Source organism: Oryctolagus cuniculus, chromosome 16, assembly GCF_051225735.1.
Source record: "Oryctolagus cuniculus isolate XC-2025 breed Fujian yellow rabbit chromosome 16, ASM5122573v1, whole genome shotgun sequence".
Lineage (NCBI taxonomy): Eukaryota > Metazoa > Chordata > Mammalia > Lagomorpha > Leporidae > Oryctolagus > Oryctolagus cuniculus.
Genome location: NC_142882.1, coordinates 11,778,612 through 11,801,844, shown reverse-complemented (window position 1 = coordinate 11,801,844; position 23,233 = coordinate 11,778,612).

Here is a 23,233-nt window from a genome sequence, read left to right as displayed (position 1 = left end):
GACCAGGATAAGTACCTGGTTCCTGCCATCAGATCAGTGCGGTGCGCCGGCCGCAGTGCACAGGCTGCGGTGGCCATTGGAGGGTGAACCAATGGCAAAGGAAGACCTTTCTCTCTGTCTCTCGCTCTCACTGTCCACTCTGTCTGTCAAAAAAAAAATTAAAATAAATAAAAATAAAAAATAAAAAAATTAAATTTACTTTGGAGGCCGGCGCTGTGGTGTAGTGAGTGGAGCCGCTGCCTCTAGTGCTGACATTCCATATGGGTGCCAGTTCAAGTCCCAGCTGCTCCTCTTCCAACCCAGCTCTCTGCTATGGCCTGCGAAGGCAGTGGAGGATGACCCAAGTCTTGGGCCCTGGCACCCATGTGGGAGACCCAGAGGAATCTCCTGTCTCCTGAATTCAGCTGAGCACAGCTCTGGCCTTTGCAGCCAGTTGAGGAGTGAACCAGCAGTTGGAAGACCTCTCTCACTCTCTCTCTGCCTCTCCTTTTCTCTCTGTGTAACTCTGGTTTTCAAATAAATAAATTAATATTTAATTTTTAACAACAAACTTTCAATTCACTTTATAATCACTAAATATAGTGATTATTTATATTTATAATTCAACAAGTAAAAATAATAGATTTAGGGCTTCTAAGTAATATGAACTCAAATTATATCACTTTGTTGTCCTCTCTCCTCTTCACTGAACTTTCTTAACATTTCACATTGAACATTCTTTTCCTTTTTTGTGAAAAAATATGAATTCCTGAAAATTGCTCTGAACTTTCTCTAATTTATACATTTCATCCATAATTTGATTCATATGAAAAATCTCACTTCTTAATAAGGTATATGTGACTGGAGGTTTGCATTGATTCTTATGTTTCAATGTGGGGATTAATACTAATATATAATTTCACTTTATTTTCAATATTTTTGAAGCATTTTTATACAGTTCCCCAAAGGCATAGTTTTACATTTAGGAAAAATGAGTTTACATGTTGTGTCACAAAATATTGTGTGCATTATTCTTATATATGAAACTCAGGGTTTTCTTCTATTGTCTAAACAAAAGTTCCCTTTATGGAAACACTTAATCAAATACATTTTAGCTCATATACATAACTTATTTGTTATACCTGAAGTAGATCCAACACAAAAATTAGGCTTTGAAGATCTGCCCAATGCTTACATTATTTTAAACGATAAATTAAGAGCATTAATGAAACTTTTTTGTTTACTTTTCATCATTTTACCTTATTGCTATGATTTTCCTTTTTGAAGTGAATTTTTATTCACCCTGGAGCTATTTGTAGTACTTGCTATCAGGGGAAATATGATTAGCTGAATTCTTTGTTTCCTGATGTAAACATGGGGAGTATTAAGTTCCAGACACTGCTATAACCTGGTAGAAAACCTTCAGAGATCATAAGCATCAAAGCTTTGGCATAGTGGGTAAAGTGCTGCCTACAGTGCCGGCCTCCCATATGGGTGCCAGTTTGAGTCCCAGCTGCTCCACTTCTGATCCAGCTCTCTGCTATGGCCTGTGAAAGCAGTGGAGGATGGTGCAAGTCCTTGGGGCCCTGCACTCATGTGGAAGACATAGAATAAGTTCCTGGCTCATGGCTTTGGGTTGGTGCAGCTCTGGCCATTGCAGCCATCCGGGGAGTGAACCTGCAGATGGAAGGCTTTCTCTCTCTCTCTCTCCCTCTCCTCTCTGCCTCTGCCTCTCTGTAGCTCTGCCTTTCAAAAAAATAAATAAATATTTAAATAAAAAAAGAAAGAAATCATGTTTTAAAAAAAAGTGATGGGGGCTATGCTGTGGTGCAGCAGGTTAATGCCCTGGCCTGAAGCTCCTGCAACCCCTATGGGAGCCAGTTTCAGACCCAGCTCTCCACTTCCAATTCCACTCTCTGCTATGGTTTAGGAAAGCAGTAGAGCATATCCCAGGTCCTTGGGTCCCTGCACCTGCATGGGAGACCTGGAGGAAGCTCTTGTCTCCTGGCTTTGGATCCCTGCAGCTCTGGCCATTGTGGCCAATTGGGGAGTGAACCATCGGATGGAAGTCCTCTCCTCCCTCCCTCCTTTTCTCTTTCTCTCCCTCTACTCTCTCTCTGTAATTCTGACTTTCAAATAAATGAATACATCTTCAAAAAAAAGTGACATGTGTAGATATAATTTCCTACATGGCACCAAGGCCCATAAAGTGGTTGCTTCACCAGGAGTAATCTTTCCAATACTAGATAATAAAGTGAAGAATTCTCTAATCAATAACCCTGGCATATACGCAGAGGTATTCAGAATATAAGAAATAATGTTCAAGATGGCTAGAGAGGGCCAACATTTGCTCCATGACAGGAAAAAAAAAAAAAACAGAACAACAAAGGGAGGACCACATTTCCAAAAGATTGAGTGAAAACTCAGGGCATCAGGCCTGGAGTTATGCTCCCTCACATACAATCTCAGGAAATTCTCTTTTGCTTTTGTGTGTTGGAGCCAACTGGCAGTAGCCAATACAGAATCCCAGAAAACCAGAATTTAGGAAGTCCCCTTCTGCAGCTCTTACCACTTGGTGCTTGATGGCCAAGCCACAAGATCCGGGTCTCAGTTGCACCTAATAGCACCAGAACTGTAACTATTCTCTCTAAGTCCTGGGAGTACCTTGCTTTCCCTGTGGGACCTGGGAAATGCACTATTTCCATTGCACGGATGGAAGTCCTTGGCTGACAATGTGTAAGCCTCACCACAACCTACACTTTTACTCCAGAACCTATGAAAGATATCCTTCCTGCTCAGCAGCTCCAGTACTGAGACTACTGGCACTATAGTTCTTAGATCACCTCTAAACAGCCTGCAGGACTAGGCTAAATTCCACCTGCATTTAACTGCATGGTTCCCTTCAAATTTCCCAGTGCTAGAAGTGGAGCTTTTGGTGCTATAAGCCCCACTATTACCCACACACTGCCAGAAAATATAGGAAAGGTCTACTCACATCACCCAGTTATAGGGACAAAGCTACTGGTGCCAAGTTCCAGCACGCCTGGGACAAAGGAGAGACATATGTGTCTCTCCCAATCTAAAAGTGTAGCTACTGACATCACAAACCCTACTGCAATTCACAACTAGCTCTGCGGCCTGAAGGCAGACACATTTGGAAGCTCACACCCACCACAAAGTCTTACCAGTATCCCCATGAACTGCTGCAGACTGGACAACTATGGGATTCATAGACACTGCTGACATTGGTCATAGCTGAAGAGACCACTTAGAGATTACAATCCTGGGCTCATGAAGAACCAAAGTCAGAGTAACCACACAGCTGACATTCCACATTCCATCTAAACAAAAAAGCCTTTTGCAATGAAAATTACTCCACAAAGAAGAAGGAATGGTTCTATCACATGCGCAGATGTTAATGTGGGGACCCAATGGAAATGAAGAAGTAAAGAAGCATGATAGCTCCAAAAGAATATAATAGTTCTACAGAAATAGGTACTGCCTTGAAGGAAACCTATGAAGGCCTCAAAAAGAATTCAAAGTAATGATCCTAACCAAACTCAATGAGATACTAGGGAACACAGATGATCAGTTCAGCACAGAAATCAATGAATGGTATGAATGAGAACTCCAACAGAGAGAGAGAGAAATCATTAAAAATAATTAATCAAAATCTTTGGAGCTGAAAAAATTAAACCAATGAATTAAATACAGTTTAGATCTTCAACAACAGATAAACCAAGACAGAGGGGAAAAAACTGCTGTTCTTGAGAGTAGATTTTTGAAATAATACAGTCTGGTAAAAATAATGAAAAGGCCAGTGTGATATGTAGGATATCAATAAGTAAACAAACACATGTTGTTACAGGAATAACTGAAGGAAAAGGCCATGGAGAACTTCCTGAATGACAAAATAACTGGAAGATCCCTAGGTCTTGAAAGAGATATAAACATCCAGATAAAGGACGTTCAACCTTGAACAAACTCAACTAACAAAGATGTTCCACAAGGAATGTTGCAATCAAATTGTCAAAAGCTAATATTAGGGGGCCGGTGCTGTGGCCCAGTGGGTTAAATCCCTGACCTGATGCACTGGAATTCCAAATAGGTGCTGGTTCTAGTCTTAGCTGCTCCTCTTCTGATCCATCTCTCTGCAATGGCTTGGGAAAGAAGTGGAAGATGGCCCAAGTGCTTGGGCCCCTGCACCCACGTGGGAGACCCAGAAGAAGCTCCTGGCTCCTGGCTTCAGATAGGCCCAGCTCTGGCCATTGCAGCGATCTGGAGAGTGAACCAGTGGATGGAAGACCTCTCTCTCTGTCTCTACCTCTCTATGTAACTCTGTCTTTCAAAAAAATTAAATAAATCTTTTTTAAAAGTTAGTAATAGATGATTCATCATTTAAAAAAATCATCTATCATTTTTCACTTTATGTTTCTTTGTGGGAGCAAACTGTTGAAATCCTTACTTAATGTATACTAAGCTGATCTTCTGTATAGTAAGATAATCTAAAATGAATCTTGATGTGAATGGAAGGGGAGAGGGAGTGGGAAAGGGGAGGTTTGTGGGTGGGAGGGACGGTATGGGGGGAATCCATTGTAATCCATAATTCGTACTTTGGAAATTTATATTCATTAAATAAAAGTTAAAAAAAATGTCCTACATGAAGGACCTCAGTGGTTGAGACCCCAGTGGAAAGAAGTGGTCATCAAACAGGGATGTACTTTTCTCTGAAGGGAGGTGAAAACTCCCACTTTGCTTATGGCCTTGTCTAAATACTGATGGAGTTTGTGGATTCAAAAGGCTTCTGTAGCTTAGGCAGCTTATGTCAAGAGCCTAGGGTGATCACTGACATCACACCTAAGAGTGTTAAATGTTAAAATAACAATAAGAATCACTGTACACTAACTTCCCACGCAGGACCTCTGTCCTCAAAGAGTTATATTATAATTATATCTTAAGTGCTCACAAAAGATGTATCATTATTGGGTGCGTCTTTAAAGTTAATTAAGTTTCTGAGCCGGCGCCGTGGCTCAATAGGCTAATCCTCCACCTTGCGGCGCCGGCACACCGGGTTCTAGTCCCGGTTGGGGCGCCGGATTCTGTCCCGGTTGCCCCTCTTCCAGGCCAGCTCTCTGCTATGGCCAGGGAGTGCAGTGGAGGATGGCCCAGGTGCTTGGGCCCTGCACCCCATGGGAGACCAGGAAAAGCACCTGGCTCCTGGCTCCTGCCAGGATCAGCGCGGTGCGCCGGCTGCAGCGGCGGCCATTGGAGGGTGAACCAACGGCAAAAGGAAGACCTTTCTCTCTCTGTCTCTCTCTCTCACTGTCCACTCTGCCTGTCAAAAAAAAATAAATAAATAAAAAAAAATAAATAAAGTTAATTAAGTTTCTAAAAAAAAAGTGAAATTAACTTCAAGATGCAATGACTTTGAATAGCCCTTTTCTTGATTGTTGAGGAACAATTTTTTTGTTTTATTTTTTGTTTGTTTTTTAATGCAAATTGTTGAACATTACTTGGTATAGCATTGATCTTCAGTGTATGAAGTTAATTGAAAATAGATCTTAGTGGAGAATGGGACTGGGAATGGGAGATAGAGGAGGAGGAAGGGTGGGAGAGTGGATGGGAGGGCGGGTATGGTGAGAAGAATCACTATATTCCTAAAGTTGTACTTATGAAATGCATGAAGTTTGTATTCCTTAGATAAAAGGTTTCTTTGAGGAGAAAATAAACAAATGTATATGATTGTGTCACAATAAAATTTTATTTATAAAAAAAAAGTTAGTAATAATGAGAGGATCCAAAAGAGTGAAACAAAAGCATTAAGGTTCACTTAGGTTATTAGCAAACTTCTCAGCAAAAACTCCAGAAGAGAATGGGATGCTATATTCAAGGTCTGGGGAAACAAAATTTCACCCAAAAATACTATATCCAGTGAGCTACCCCTTCAAAGTGAATCAGAAATAAAATCTTTCCCAGACAAGTGAAACTGAGACAACTCATCATCACTACATAAGCATCACAAGTAATTCTGAAGGGAGTCCTGTATTAGAACTAACGGATCATAATAATCATCATGAAAACACATTATAATGCAAAATTCAGTAATATAGCAAATTCATAAGAGAAAGAGCAAATCCAAACTTATCATGACAGAAAGCTACCAAAACACAAAGCTAAATAATGAGAGGCACAAACAGAGATTTTATAAAACAGGAAGTAAGACATCAACCAAACCACATCAGTTAGTTCTCACCTTTCAATATTAACTTTGAATGTAAGCGGATTTATTCTCCAGTCAAAAAATACAGACTAACTGAATGGATAAGAAACTATACTCAGGGCTGGCACTGTGGTGCAATAAGTTAATCCTCCACCTGCGGTTCCGGCATCCCCTACAGGTGCCTGTTCTAGTCCCAGCTGCTCCTCTGCCAATCCACCTCTCTGCTATGGCCTGGGAAAGCCATACAAGATGGCCCAAGTCCTTGGGCCTCCACACCCACAGGAAAAAGCTCGTGGCTTTGGATCAATGCAGCTATGGCTGTTATGGCCATTTAGGAAGTGAAACAATGGAAGGAAGACCTTTCTCTCTGTCTCTTTTTCTGTCTGTAACTCTACCTTCCAAATAAATAAATAAAATATTTAAAAAAGAAACTATACTCAACCCTACATTACTCATTAGAAACTCATTTCACATTTAAAGATACACATTCACTGAGAGTAAAGGATTGAAAAACATAATGGATACAAATAGAAAGAAAAAAGGATCATGAGTGCATGTACTCATATCAGGTAAAAACAGATTTCAATCCAGAAATTAAAAAAGAGATAAAGAAGATTATATATTAATAACAGGATTCATTCATCTAGAAGACATAACAATACATATATATGCATATATACAATAAAAACCCAAATATGTAAGGCAAATATTATTATAAATAAATGGATAATTGTAATACAATAATAGTGATGCACTTCAATATCTCACTGTCATCAATGGACACATCATTTAGCCAGAAACTCCGCAAAGGTATTTAAGAGAGGCAGACCATGGAGCAAATGAACAACACAGGCATTGACAGAACATTTTAATTAAATACCACAAGAATACACATTCTCCTCATTAGCACACCAAACACTATCCAGGATAAACCACACATTGGGTGACAATCGGTTCTCAGAGTTTACATATACAACACTTTCTTCATCTACTCTTCATTACTATTATGGATTGAGCTTCAATAAACATTAGAATTCATGTATCACTTTCATAGGCCGACTAAGCCAGACACAGAAAGACAAATAACACATTTTCTCTCATATGTGAAAGTTAAGATATGCAGAGTATAAAAAATGTATGTATGTCATCTTGTTTGGAGTATAAAATTATAAATATTGACTTCTCTGAATTACACCATCTATATAATATAGCCTTATTTCTACAGTTTATGATCATTGTAATGAGTCCCACATTATGTCATATTAATATACTGGCTTTAATAAATATAGTATGTGTGTATATGTAATATATATATATACATAAAATAAATTTGGCAAACTGGTAAAAACTATTAAATCTAAAAAATGAACTATAGTTTTTAAAAATATCTTGAAGCAAAAAATGAAAACACAGCTTGTCAAATATATTTATTCTACCAAAAGCAGAATTAAGAAATTTCAGAAATAAATGCATACATTAAAATATAGAAAGATTTCAGATAAAACAATATAACAATGTATTTTCAAGGACTTAAAAAGCAAGAACAAACCAAACTCCAAATTAGAAGGAGGTGAAAAATCTGAACAAAAATAAGTAAAATTGAAACTAAAAAAATGCAAAAGATCAAGAAAACAAAAAACTGGTACTATGTACAGATAAACGAAACAGACAAAACTTTACTCAGGACAACAAAGGAAAAAGAGGAAAAATTCAAATAAAATTAGGGATGAAAGGGGAAACATCATAACTGATACCACAGAAACACAGAGAACCATGAGAAACTATTACAAACCACTCTATGTAAGCAAAATAGAAAACTTTACGGAAATGGAGAGGATCCTCGGTACATACAACTTGTCAAAATTACATCAAGAAGATATATAGGGGGCTGGCACTGTGGTGTAGCGGGTAAGGCCATCACCTGCAGTGCCAGCATCCCATATGAGCAGTGAATTGAGTCCTGGCTGCTCCACTTCCAATCAAGCTCTCTGTTATGGCCTGGGAAAGCAGTGGAAGATGGCCCAAGTGCTTGGGCCCCTGCACCGAAATAGAAGACCTGGAAGAAGCTCCTGGTCCCTGGCTTCAGATTGGCACAGCTCCAGCCATTGCGGCCACCTGTGGAGTGAGCCAAGAGATGGAAGACCTCTCTGTCTCTCTCTGCCTCTCTGTAACTCTGCCTTTCAAACAAATGAATAAATAAATGTTTTTTTGAAAAGAAGATACATAAAACCTAAGATTGTTAAGCAAGTAATAACAATAAAGCAGTAATGAAAAATCCTATCAAAGAAAAACCCAGGGCTCAATGTCTTCAAAACTGAATTCTATAGGACAGTTAAAGAAGAAATAACTCTGATTCTTCTCAACTGTTCCAAAATATTGAAAAGGATGGAACTCTACCGGCATCACTCTGATACCAAAATGAAACACAGATATAACAGAAGAAAAAAAAAAACACTACTGATCAATATACTTAAAAAACACAAGTGCAAAAATTTCCAACAAAATGTTAGCAAGCTGAATCCAACACTACAACAAAATACCATAAATTGTGATCAAGTGAGATTTAACCCAAGAATGCCAACTGGATTTAACATTCACAAATCACATATTGTTGTAAATCACATCAACAGAATGAAAAAAATCTCAATGATCATTTAAATAGATGCAGAAAAATATCTGATAATATTCAACATTCATTCACAGTTTTTTTTTTTTTTTAACAAACTAGATACAGGAAGAACATACATCAAAATTGCAATGGCTCTACATTTAAAAAATAGCTAATATCATATTGAATGGGGAAAATCTGAAATCATTTTCCCTCAAACCTGGAAGAAGAAAATGACATTCAGTTTCAGCACTCTTAATCAATACAGTATCAGAAACAGCAGCAAGAGAATAGCAGAATGAAAAAGAAATAAAGAACATCAGAATTGGAAAGAAAAAAGTCAGATGTCCATGTTAGCAGATATCACGAGAAAAAAAAAAAAACTACTCCACCAATAATCTATTAGAATTGATAAATCAATTCAGTACATTCACAAGGCACAGAATCAACAAAAAACAGCATTTCAATATACTAATAATTATCTTGCTAAATGGAAATCAAGAAATAAATCTCTTCTGTGTATAAAGTTAATTGAAAATGGATCTTAGTGGAGAATGTAACTGGGAATGGGAAAGTGAAGAAGAGGAGGGGTGGGAGTATGGGTGGGAGGGCGTGTATGGTGGGCAGAATCACTACATTCCTAAAGTTGAAATTTATAAAATGCATAAAGTTTGTAATCCATAAATAAAAAGTTTCTTTGAAAAAAATAAAATAATGGTTCTCACTTAGGGAAAAAAAAAAAAAAAAACACTACTTGGGCTTCCTGCAACCTATAGCGGAGTGCCAGTGTTTGAGCTATGGTCTGCTTCTGATTCCAGCTACCTGCTAATGCACACGCTGGGACACAGCAGTGATAGCTCAAACACTTGGGTCTCTGCCATCCTGGATTGAATTCTGAGCTGCTTCTGTGGCCTGGCCCAGCCCGGCTATTGCTGGCATTTGAGAAGTAAACCAGTAGATGGAAGATATCACTTTCCTGTCTCTGTTTCTCTGCCTTTCAAAGAAAATGAAAATAAATAAAAATAATAAATAATAATTTTAAAAAGAAAGTAATCTCACTCACAGTAGCTTCAAAAATTAAATATTTAGGAATAAATTAACCTGAAAAGGTAAAGTTATCTAGAATGCAAATAATAGTGAAATTTATTAAACATTTATGAGAGGCATCATTACAGACACACAAAAAAATGGAAGGTTGTCTCTTGTTCATGGATTAGAACAATTAGCTGTGTTAAAATGCTATCTAAAGATTCATCGAAATCCCCATTAAAATTCTAGTGACTGAAAAAAGTAAAAGAGGAACAATAAAGAAAGGAAGAAAAAAAAAAACAAAGAGAAAGAATTCTAGTGACATTATTTATAGATTTAGAAAAACAGGGGCTGGCACTGAGGCTCTGGCATCCCATATGGGCGCCGGTTCTAGTCCTGAATGCTTCTCTCCCAATCCAGCTCTCTGTTGTGGTCTGGGAAAGCAGTGCAAGATGGCCCAGGTCCTTGGGCTCCTGCACCCATGTGGGAGACCTGGAGGAAGCTCCTGCCTCCTGGCTTTGGATCGGCACAGCTCCTGCCATTGTGGCCATCTGAGGAGTGAACCATCGGATGGAAGACCTCTCTCTCTCTCTCTCTCTCTCTGCCTCTCCTCTTTCTGTATAACTCTGACTTTCAAATAAAGAAAAAAAAAGAAAAGAAAAACAGTCTTAAAGTTCATATGAAAGCACAAAAGACTGAGAATAGAACAGGAATTTTAAGAAGAAAAATGGCTTCCATTTGTGTACGGAGTCAACAGCTCTGAGACTGGGCAGAGACAGAAAGACCTTCCCATCTGTTGGCTCACTGCCCAGGGGCCTGCAGCAGCTGTGACTAGGCTAGGCTAGAGCCAGCACCCAAAAGCTGTATTTGCATCTACACAGATAGTCATGGGAGTCAGTACTTGGATCATCATCTCTCAGGATGAACATCAGCAGGAAGATGGACCAGGTGGAATAACCAGGCTCTAACAAGGTGTCCTGAAGAAAGGGCCTCTGCTGTGGCCAGGGATTGCAGTGGAGGATGGCCCAAGTGCTTGGGCCCTGCACCCCATGGGAGACCAGGAAAAGCACCTGGCTCCTGGCTCCTGCCATCGGATCAGTGCAGTGCGCCGGCTGCAGCACGCTGGCCGCGGCAGACATTGGAGGGTGAACCAACGGCAAAGGAAGACCTTTCTCTCTGTCTCTCTCTCTCTATCACTGTCCACTCTGCCTGTCAAAATAAATAAATAAATAAATAAATAAATAAATAAATAAATAGAAAGAAAGAAAGGGGACGTGCTCCCGAGATTTTGCATGAGGAAACTCTCCTGGATCGAGTGGCTGTGAATCGAAGGACCTACTGGGAGAACAAGGTCGCCCACCGTGTGGAAGCTGAGCCTCGGGAGCTGCGGGAGCCGCAGGGTCTGCACACCAGTGCAGGAAGGGGAGTGCATGTCACACAGATGCCAGCAGGGAGAGTTGGGACGTCCAGGGCTCCCAGTCCACACATCGGCGCTGGAAGGGGAGGTGAGCTCAATAACCTGAGACATTGGCGGGGAAACGGGGGTCAGAATCTACAGGGGAGCCGGAAAGTGCAGCAGACTCACTACCAGAAAGAAGGAAAAAAAAAAAGGTGGGGGGTTTCTCTCTCTGCCAACCTTGCAAAGGTTGAAAGGCTGCAAGGCTTGAGTTTGCAAGAGACAAAGAGCAGGCCCCCTCTCTGGATTTACATAACAACAGGGGAGAGCTAAGGAACTGAGTCACTACAATTCAGTAGCCTAGGCAACCCAGTGGGAGTCCAGAGGAGAAACGGAGCCTACACAGACTCTTTGGGTAGAAGCCAGAGACTGGAAGCTAAATACCATCAATTCTGCACAGCAGTGCCGTGCGGTATTATTTACCCCCTGAATAAAATAAATAAATAAATAAATAAATAAATAAATAGAGATTTACCATGCATAACCTGAGGGTGTCACCTTTGCACACCCGTAACACAGAAGAACCAAGCAGAGCTCTCAGGCCACACCCATCTCAAGCCTCCAAGGCTCCTCCAACAGCAGGCAGTACACTTAACATTCAATGCAATTCCAATCAGGATATCAAAGACATTCTTCTCAGATCTAGAAAAAATGATGCTGAAATTCATATGGAGGCAAAAGAGACCTCGAATAGCTAAAGCAATCTTGTACAACAAAAACAAAACTGGAGGCATCTCAATACCAGATTTCAGGACATACTACAGGGCAGTTGTAATCAAAACAGCATCGTACTGGTACAGAAACAGATGGATAGACCAATGGAACAGAATTGAAACACCAAATCAACCCAAACATCTACAGCCAACTTATATTTGATCAAGGATCTAAAACCAATTCCTGGAGCAAGTACAGTCTATTCAATAAATGGTGCTGGGAAAACTGGATTTCCACGTGCAGAAGCAAGAAGCAAGACCCCTACCTTACACCTTACACAAAAATGCACTCCACATGGATTAAAGACCTAAATCTATGACCTGACACCATCAAGTTATTAGAGAACATTGGAGAAACCCTTCAAGATATTGGCACAGGCAAAGAATTTCTGGAAAAGACCCGGGAGGCACAGGCAGTCAAAGCCAAAATCAACTATTGGGATTGCATCAAATTGAGAAGTTTCTGTACTGCAAAAGAAACAGGAGAGTGAAGAGACAACCGACAAAATGGGGAAAAATATTTGCAAACTATGCAACAGATAAAGGGTTAATAACTAGAATCTACAAAGTGATCAAGAAACTCCACAAAAACAAAACCAACAACCCACTTAAGAGATGGGCCAAGGACCTCAATAGACATTTTTCAAAAGAGAAAATCCAAATGGCCAACAGGCACATGAAAAAGTGTTCAAGATCACTAGCAATCAGGGAAATGCAAATCAAAACCACAATGCGGTTTCACCTCACCCCAGTTAGAATGGCTCACATACAGAAATCTACCAACAACAGATGCTGGCGAGGATGCGGGGAAAAAGGGACACTAACCCACTGTTGGTGGGAATGCAAACTGGTCAAGCCACTATGGAAGTCAGTCTGGAGATTCCTCAGAAACCTGAATATAACCCTACCATTCAACCCAGCCATCCCACTCCTTGGAATTTATCCAAAGGAATTTAAATTGGCAAACAAAAAAGCGGTCTGCACCCTAATGTTTATCACAGCACAATTCACAATAGCCAAGACCTGGAACCAACCTACATGCCCATCAACGGTAGACTCGATAAAGAAATTATGGGATATGTATTCTTTAGAATACTATACTGCTGTAAGAAACAACAAAATCCAGTCATTTGCAACAAAATGGAGGAATCTGGAACACATCATGCTGAGTGAAATAAGCCAGTCCCAAAGGGACAAATACCATATGTTCTCCCTGATCGGTGACAACTGACTGAACGCCAAAAAGGAAACCTCCTGAAGTGAAATGGACACTATGAGAAATGGTGACTTGATCAGCTTAGCCCTGACTGTAAATGAACAACTTAATACATTATCCCTTTTAGTAGTTTTTTTTTTTGGTCTGTTCTACTTAATATGACTGGTTTAATTCTGTAATTATCACACAGTTATTCTTAAGTGTTGAAAATCAACTGAAATGTGAACCCTGTTAAACATAAGAGTGGGAATAAGAGAGGGAAGAGATGTATAATTTGGGACATGCTCAAGCTGACTTGCTCCAAATGGTAGAGTTAGAAACATACCAGGGGATTCCAGTTCAATCCCATCAAGGTGGCATGTACCAATGCCATCTCACTATTCCAAGTGATCAATTTCAGTTCACAATTGATCATAATGAAAGGACTAAGAGTAAAAGGGAGCACATAAACAAGTCTAGTACCTGCTAACACTAACCAATAGAATAAATAAAGGGGAGAGTGATCCAACATGGGAAGCGAGATACTCAGCAGACTCATAGAATGGCAGATGTCCTAAATAGCACTCTGGCCTCAGAATCAGCCCTAAAGGCATTTGGATCTGGCTGAAAAGCCCATGAGAGTATTTCAGGCATGGAAAGCCAAGACACTCTGGCAGAAGATCTCTGTGAGTGAGATCCCAGTGGAAAGAACAGGTCTTCAAAGAAGGAGGTACCTTTCTCTGAAGGGAGGAGAGAACCTCCACTTTGACTATGACCTTGTCTAAACAAGATAAGAGTCAGAGAACTCAGAGGGCTTCCGTAGCCTTGGAAACTCATGACTGGAGCATAGGGAGATTACTGATGCCATAGACAGGAGTGTCAATTTGTAAAGTCAACAACAGGAGTCACTGTGCACTTACTCCTCATGTAGGATCTCTGTCCTAAGTGTGCTGTTCATTGAGATTTAATGCTATAACGAGTACTCAAACAGTATATTTCACTTTTTGTTTCTATGGGGGTGCAAACTGTTGAAATCTTTACTTAATGCATACTAAACTGATCTTCTGTAAAAAAAAAAAAGATTGTAAATTCCCAACTTGACTCTCACTGGGATTAAACATGACAATAGGTCTGATCTGATTTCATCATCATTTAAAAAATCATCTATCATTTTTCACTTTATGTTTCTATTTGGGAGCAAACTGTTGAAATCTTTACTTAATGTATACTAAGCTGATCTTCTGTATATTAAAATAATCAAAAATGAATCTGGATGTGAATGGAAGTGGAGAGGGAGTGGGAAAGGGGAGGGTTGTGGGTTGGAGGGACGTTATGGGGGGGAAGCCATTGTAATCCATAAGTCGTACTTTGGGAATTTATATTCATTAAATGAAAGTTAAAAAAAAAAACTCAAATTGGAGGCATTACTATTCTTAAAGGAATTATTTTCTTCTGATTCCACTTACAAATCTTGATGCAATCATTTCACATAATAACGAATGCAATATAGTATAGTGTCAGTTTATGATATATACATGTTTTAGAATATTCATTTGGTGCAACTAAAGTGAATAACAGTGCATGTTTATCAAACATTTTAGAAACAAAGGACAACTTTTAAAAACCAATGATAAAGTAAGATTGAATCTGGAAACTAATTTCTGCAGGCAAAAGAATATTTATGGTTGCTCCACTTGGGAATTTTTTTCTGATTGTTTAAATTATAGAAAATGCCAATGGTACAAATAATACCCAGAACATTGAGGAACAAATAATACTTCTTGCCTGCTATGAGCCACCAGAAAGATCTTCATTTCAAAAGCAGACTTAGATATTATGATATTATGATGATAACAGTATACTATGCACTGCTATAAGCTCTTCCATGGATAAAATGTGAAAATAATATGCAGCCAAAAACCCAGTCAAAAAGATCACAAAGACATGAATCAGTTTACAGAAAATGTCCAGAATAGACAGCTCCACAGAGACCAAGGATGGATTAGTGTTATCCAGCACAGGAGGGAAGGTCAGAGGGATGGGGATGCACTGAAAACAGGTATTTAGATTTTGAAGGGGAGATGAACGTCTCCTAGTTAACAATCAACTATTTGGCAATAAGCACTGAAAGTTTTATGAAACGGCATACCTCGTGTCCTATTAATTAGCCCAATTATCTGAGTAAGAAAAAATATGCAAGCTTTATTAACTAAAAATGATCATTATATATTACTCAAAATCACACACAATTAGTGATTTCCTAAATATGCACATTGAGTAAACAGGTGTGCATTATTAACATAAAATAAAACTTGGTTGGCATGGAAACAGTAACACTATCCATCAGTTATAGGGAAATACATTCATGATATATTGTTAGGTATGGAAGTGTAATTGAGGAGAAACTTAGTCTGTCTGCCTATAACAGGGCTTACCTTGGTTGAGGCCTAGAACATTCTAGGACACAACAAGCACATGATGGTTGACACTCTTCAGCACACAGGGAGGGTGGCCAGACATGTTTTGGGCTGGAGGACATAAGGCAGAGTACAGAGTTTGGCCTCTAAACTTGTGGCATAAACAGAACTCTCCTCTGGGACTCATGAACAAGGAAGGTCCTCACTATCCCTACACAGAGCCCCACCACTGGCAGAATGCAAACAGAAATCAGCTGCCACCTAAGCAGAGAATCCACAAGCATGAAACATTTTCCATCACATGTGCCATTTCACATTGGGACTAGCAATGAAGAAAATACAAAGAGGTAAGGAAACTCAAAGTGAAACAGTGAAAAAGAACGGAAGTATTTAACAGTACACGTTAGAAGTAATTACAAGGCGTGATTCTGACCCAAAGATCAGCACCCCCACTTTCTCACTAGCACAACACTACCTGCGGAGGTAGTAGGTGCTATACACGAGAAAGAACTGACAAGGACAGACTCACATCATTTAAACAAATTGCACACTGCAAAACTCTCCTATCACATGAGCATGTGGATCTCTGGGGCAATTGAGAAGCAAACTCCTCTGCTGGCACCAACAAGGTGTGTAGACACAGGCCTTTTATTAAACCCCTCCTTAAGCACCAATGCAGTGACTGAGTTACCAGACACACCACTAATGCAAAGCTCAGAATTCACACAGTTTCTGCATTGTTTCTGGAGAAGAAAATATCAGATTTTGAGAAGAAGCCATTAACTATGTATGGGAAATTATTTCCCTTGCTTCTGATGTTCAGGATCAGGGTTCAAATGCCTCCAGTGTAGTAGGATTTAATTATTGATCTGTGAGGGTACCGGGTCTGCCTCATGGCTTCAAGTCACAAGCAAAATGAGTATTGTCCTTGTCGGCAGTGGCTACCTAGACTAAGGCCCTCCCAACATTGGCCTCAGGACATAGTCTTAGGACTCCTGTGTGCTTTCTTCACAGGTGCTATCAATAGGGGACCTGAGGTCCCAACCATCTCACTGACTCCAAGAACAGAACCCTAGGGCTTAATTACAGAGACCTGGCCAATGGAGTAGGCACAAAAATTGTGATGCCTCTCCTATGTCTCTGAAGGAGTCAGAAAGCAAATGGAAATGAAAGGTAGTGAAATGTTAAAGAAAGGAGAGGACCTTAGCTTTCATGGAACTGTGTTTCTACCATTCTTAGAAGAATTATCAGAACTCGCAAGAGGTGTTGAACACACGCAGACATGAACATATACTCAAATGCAGGCATAACAACACTTAACAGCTAGAGAATATCTAAAATATAGTGGATAAGATTGAAATTGACATTTTGAAATTTGATGGCTATTTACAGCCCTTGGATTACTGTTGAGGAACAGTGTTTTTTCCCTCATCTTATTTGCTTACTGTAGGGTTAATCTTATAAGGGAAAAGTAAATTGAAAATAGATTTGTAAAATTAGGAGTAGGAATAGGAAAGGAAGAAGGGTGAGGGCAGAGGAGGGAGGGAAGGATTATTATTCCTGATTCTGTATATATGAAAGCAATGAAATATGTGTACCTTAAATAAAACTTAAAAAACACATATACACACACCTTGAACTTACCAAGATGCCACCATGTTATACTCAGGCTTGAGTAAAAAGGATAACCAGATCATGTCTCTTTCTGGTTCCATGTAGTACAGGGGAAAAAAAACACTCCCAGCACTAGGTCTCCATCTCTGAAGACACTTGGCTTCAGATACTCATGGCAGTTCTCAACAATTCTGTCCTGTGAATTAGATAAAGCCTGCAGGAGTAGGTAGAGAAAAATCAGAGGCAATGACATGTCACTGTCTCCCCAAACTATAGTGAGAGCCTTAAGTCTCAGCTGAGAGGAGGAGACACAGAGCTGGATCAGGTCTGAGGGCTCATCAATCAGCAGTGACAGTGGAGCTCTGTGTAGAGCACAGCTGACTCCAGGTATTGACGTGTGCCCTCTGCCTGTAGCAACCTGTGTGCCAGTCTGGTGAGCTAGACCAGAGCACAGCTAGAAGCAGAATGCAGAGTTCAAAGCAAGACACAGTGCTGAGACCTGGCTCTGAGTGTCCTGTGATCAGAGCTGCTCGGGTTCCCTGTATTTTCAATGCTTCCCATTTGTCTCATCCAAAAACTCAGGGGATCCACCTGCCGGAGGCTCTGCACCTGTTGTCCTCCATTATGGGGGAAAACCCTTTGGAAAAACATGTTTTGCACTTGTCTACCTCCTTTGCCTTTAGGGTTACATCATAGTCCAACAAGGCTTTGGCAATCATAGCATCTTGGTACAGAAGCTCTGTTCAATAGTATGCACAGTGGCCAAGGGTTTTGTGAATAGACAGCTTTGAGGAATTTGGCAGGGTTAGAAAAAGTTGGTGTTGGAATAACCAAAACACCCAGCTCCATCTTCCCACATGATGCTGTAGACATTAAGTGAAGGGCTGACATCAGTCACAGATGACTTCGGACACCACAGGAATGTTCATCATTATCGTGCCTAATGTCACTCCCAGGGCCACGGTATCCTGCTGCCAAAAAAATGGGCTTCCTTATTAATAAGTGAATAATCCCTGCGCTCGTGGCTCACTAGGCTAATCCTCCACCTTGTGGCGCTGGCACACAGGGTTCTAGTCCCAGTCAGGATGCCGGATTCTGTCCCTGTTGCCCCTCTTACAGGCCAGCTCTCTGCTGTGGCCAGGGAGTGCAGTGGAGGATGGCCCAAGTGCTTGGGCCCTGCACCCCATGGGAGACCAGGATAAGTACCTGGCTCCTGCCATCGGATCAGCGTGGTGCACCGGCCACAGCACACCTGCTGCGGTGGCCATTGGAGGGTGAACCAACGGCAAAGGAAGACCTTTCTCTCTGTCTCTCTCTCTCACTGTCCACTCTGCCTGTCAAAAAAAAAATTAAAAAATTAATAAGTTAATAAGCCATATTCTAGAGAGAGGAAGTACTCTGTCCTCCACACCTACTCCTCCCCCACAGCTGAGCTCCCCACCCATCATCCTGATGCCCTCCACATAGAGAATGCTTGAGTCACTAAGCTCTCAGCATCAGTGATTTCAATATGACAACAGAAAGAAACTGTGTTGGTTCTCAATCACTTATTTTCTGTTGTCATATCTATTTTCTCCCACTTTTCAGAGACAATAGAATGTCCTACATGTGTATTTTCATTTTGAAATTCATAACTTTAAATTATGTAGATGTATGTCTACTAGAGAATGATTTGATACCTGTACACAATGTTGAGTGGTATAATACAACTGTTTTGTGTTTCAGCTTTACTTCATTGCCTTATTTTTTCTTGTGTTGACCACACTTAAAAGTCTACTATGTCAACACTTTCTTAAGTATACAACATGTTGTTCACTGAGTTATCTCATGATTTGTGACAGTTCACTTGAACTCCTTGGTCTTGCCTAATTTTGACTGCTGTGATTAACAGGTTCTGAGTTTCCCACTTCCTAGTGTTTTAATCACAAAGCTCTATTTATTTTTTTCAAAAAATATTTATTTATATTAAAGTCAGAGTTACACAGAGAGAAAGAAAGGCAGACAGAGAGAGAGGTCTTCCATCAGCTGGTTCACTCCCCATATGTCCACAACGGTTAGAGCTGTTCCGATCAGAAGCCAGGAGCCAGAAGCCAGGAGATTCTTCTGGATCTCCCAGGTGGGTGCAGGGGCCCAAGGACTTGGGACATCTTCTACTGCTTTCTCAGGCCATAGCAGAGAGCTTGATTGGAAGTGGCGAGCCAGGACTCTAACCAGCATCCATATGGGATGCTGGCACTACAGGCGGCAGCTTTACCAGCTATGCCACAGAGACAGCCCCAAAAGCTATCTTTCTGAAGTTGACTTTGGACACCAGACCTAGGGGTGAGGAGGGGATATATTTATTTTTTGTGTGTGTTTGATGTATTTCATGCATCCAAATATCCTGAAGACTCATCCATGTTGTCAAGTAATAAGATTTTCCTTATTGTTAGGATTGGATAATATTGCATTGTATGTACAGACCACATTGTCTTTATAGATTTATCTGTTGATGGACACTTAGGTTGATTCCACACTTGGAACTTTTGCATACTGTTGCAATGAACATGGGAGTGCAGATGTCTCTTTCACATGCAAATTCCAAATCCTTTAGATATATAATTACAGGTAGCACTGGGACTGCTGGGTAATATGAAGGTTCTATTTCTCATCATACAATTTTCATTATATTTATACTAATTTACCTTTCTACCTTCATCCTTGGTAACATTTATTTCTTCTGTGTTTTTTAACTTTTTATTTTATTTATTTGAAAGTCAAATTTATACTGGGGAGGAGGAACAAACAGAAAGAAACAGAGAGGAGAGAGGAGGGGGAGAGAGAGAGAGAGAGAGAGAGAGAGAGAGAGAGAGAGATTAAGAGAGAGAGATCTTCCATCCACTGGTTCACTCCTCCTAATGGCCACAATGGCTAGGGCTGGACCAAGCCAAAGCCAAGAGCCAGGAGCTTCTTTCAATTCTCCCATGTGTGTTCAGGGGCTCAAGCACTTGGAACATCTTCTGTGGTTTCCCAGGTCATTAGCAGGCAGGTGTATTAGCAGTGGAGCAGTCAGATCTGAAACTATCACCTATATGGAATACCAGTGTCATAGGCAGTAGCTTTACCTGCTATGCTACATTGCCAGCCCCCTTTTTATGTTTTTTTTCTAATAACTCTTCTAACATGTGTGTGGTGATATCTCTTTATAGCATCAGTTTGCAACTCTCTGATGATTAGTGATGATGAGCATTTATTCATATACCTGTTCACTGTGAAACTTCTTTTCAGAAATATTTATTCAAGTCTTTTGGAAGCATTTAGTTCTGTTTTTTCTTTTTTTCTACTTTAAGTCCATGGGTGCAGCAGTCATTCCATCTCTCTTGATTACAGCAAGAAATCAGTGTCTGCCTGTTACAGAAAAAGAAAAAAAAATCATGATTTCTTTTCCTGTGTTCCCACAGCTGCAGAAGCTGCACTGGTATGGCTGTGCCATGGCAGGATGAAGTGGTGTCCTAAGGAATCCCGAAGGTAAGTTTTGGGGTCCCACGCAACTGCTTGGGCTCCAGGACCCAGGGAATGTCCATTGGTTAGCTTCCTAAGGGTTTCATGAGAGTGACATTTCTGGATGGACATGCAGAGCTAGATTGGGAAGCTGGGGTTGAAGGTAGGGCTGTCCCCTGCCCTGTGCCCTGATTGCTGTTCCCCAACAAGCCCTAACTGCTGGCTTTTCCCCCCAGCTCCTGCAGAGGGCCAGCACCCAGATGATCATGGTGGTCTTGGAAGCGGGAACAGAGCTGCAGCTTCGCCTGGGACCTGAGGGCCTGGTGCTGGCCCCACAGACAGCCCTGCAGCTCACACTGGGCCATGTGGTGGTTGTGGTGGTCCCTGAGAACATCCTGACAGCAGCAGAGGGGCTCTGGTTCCCTGCCCAGGGCCGCTGGCTCCTGCTCACAGGTGCTGACCCCACCTGGGAGATCAGCATGGAAGATGGATCTGCCGTTCCCCAGGGAGCAGTCGCTGTGTGTGTCCCACAGGCACACAGGAAGGCTGTTGCTCCCCACGGCCCCCAGCCACCGTTGGCATGCCCAGGCAATGCAGCGCCAGGAGCTGCTCCTCTCATTGCCCCAGCCCCCTCTTCCTCACCCCTCGCTACAGAGCTGCTGCCACTCTGGGCTACTCCCATATGCCCAAGCCTCACCCAGAGAGGCATCCTCTGCCAGCTGAGTTCCAGTTGAGTCTCCATGGCCTGGAACCCCTGGCCTGCTCTGTCCTCAGACCTCTGCCTCCCTCTCCCAGCACAGGGCCCAGAGCTTGCATCAAGGCCGGCCCCAGGCCAGGCTGCAAGGCGCACAGACATCTCTTCCAACACTGATGCACCAGGAGCCCTCAGGCTCCACACAAACTGCAGAGATGCTTACATCAAGGCCATGGACACCTGCCCCTTCTGGATTCACCCATCCCTGACATCACCCCCGAGTATGTGCGGGGGACACTGCAGATGTGTGGTGCTCTCAGATCTGCCACAGGTGCTGGAGAGATAAATAGTGGTAGTGATGAATTTGGGGTGTCAGTGATTTCCAGTGTCCTCACTGTCAATGGGATGAGAATTTTGGGTGACACCATTGTAAATACCTAAAATCCAATTGTAAATAATAGAACACTGTGAAAAAAATCAAAATAGCAGCACTGTGAGTCCTTACACATCTTGCAATTATTGAAGGTGAATTTGGACAGTTTGGGATTGTCAGGTTTATCTGGGGCTTCTAACTCTTGTGAAACCTGTGTACATACCTGGTGTGTATGATGAACTAAAGTTTCTTATGGAGTCCTTCTGTATGTGTGAAACACACCCTGGATTTAGACTTTGACTGGTGAGATGGCATTGGTATATGCCACCTTGATGGGATTGAATTGGAATCCCCTGGCATGTTTCTAACTCTATCATTCAACCAATGGTATTAAGTAGAACAAAAAATATTAAAAGGAATGAAATAGCAAATTTTTGCTTGACAGTCAGTACAAGGGCTGTTCAAGTCATTGTTTCTCATAGTGTCCATTTCACTTCAACAGGTTTCCTTTTAGGAGCTCAGTTAGTTGTCACCAATCAGGGAGAACATATGATATTTGTCCCTTTGGGACTGGCTTATTTCATTCAGCATGATGTTTTCCAGATCCCGCCATTTTGTTGCAAATGACTGGATTTCATTTTTTTTTATTGCTGAATAGTATTCTATAGAGTACATATACTATAATTTCTTTATTCAGTCTCATGTTGATGGGCATTTTGATTGACTCCATGTCTTAGCTATTGTGAATTGGCTACTCCTCTTCTTATCCAACTCTCTGCTATGGCCTGGGAAAGCAGTGGAGGATGGCCCAAGTCCTTGGGCCACAGACCCATGTGGGAGACCTGGAAGAAACTTGTGGCCCCTGGCTTCAGATGAGCCCAGCACCTGCCATTGCAGCCATTTGGGAAGTGGACCAATGGAGGGAATTCCTCTCTCTCTCTGCTTCTCTGTTACTCTGCCTCTAAATAAAATAAATAAATCTTAAAAAAAAGAAAATCAGCCATTTTGAATGTCTGTATCCAATATAGAAGGCTTGGGGTCTAGTCCTAGCTCTTCTCCCATTTCCAGCTTCTTGCTGATGTGACCTTGGGAGATGAAAGTGGTAGCTGAATGTTTAGGTCCATGCCACAGCTGTCTGCAGGGCATTGGGTTCTGAGCTGGTCCAGACCCTGGTCTGCCTATTGTAGCCATCTCTCTCCCTGTCTCCCCAATTCTCCCTCTCACCATTTCTCTTTCAAATAAATTTTCAAAAAATAATGAGTAGCGGGGCCAGCGCTGTGGCACAGCATGTTAACGTCCTGGCTTAAAGTGCCAGCATCCTATATTGGCTCCAGTTCGAGTCCTGGCTGCTCCACTTCAAATCCAGTTCTCTTGTATGACCTGGGAAAGTGGTAGAAGATGATCCAAGTCCTTGGGTCCCTAAACACACATAGGAGACCAGAAGGAAGCTCTTGG